Below are 270 nucleotides of genomic sequence, written 5' to 3' on the forward strand. Positions count from 1 at the left end.
ATGAGTCAGAACCAATTCAACAGCACTTAACAACAAAGTCCTAGTATGACAAGGACCACAAGGTTGGGGAGGAGTGAGGGGGTGTTTCAAATCCACTAGCCACACCTCGGAAACCTTATACAGGGTCCTAGGACTTAACAGCACTTAACATCAATAACAACAAAACTCCCAAAGGAGAGAAGGACCCACAGCTCAGGGAGTGAGAATGGGAATTTAACCCTAGTCCTAAATCAGTCTTCTAGGGATGGGGAAAATGCCTTTTTCTAAAAT

Source organism: Chrysochloris asiatica, unplaced genomic scaffold, assembly GCF_000296735.1.
Source record: "Chrysochloris asiatica unplaced genomic scaffold, ChrAsi1.0 scaffold00028, whole genome shotgun sequence".
Taxonomy (NCBI): Eukaryota; Metazoa; Chordata; class Mammalia; order Afrosoricida; family Chrysochloridae; genus Chrysochloris; species Chrysochloris asiatica.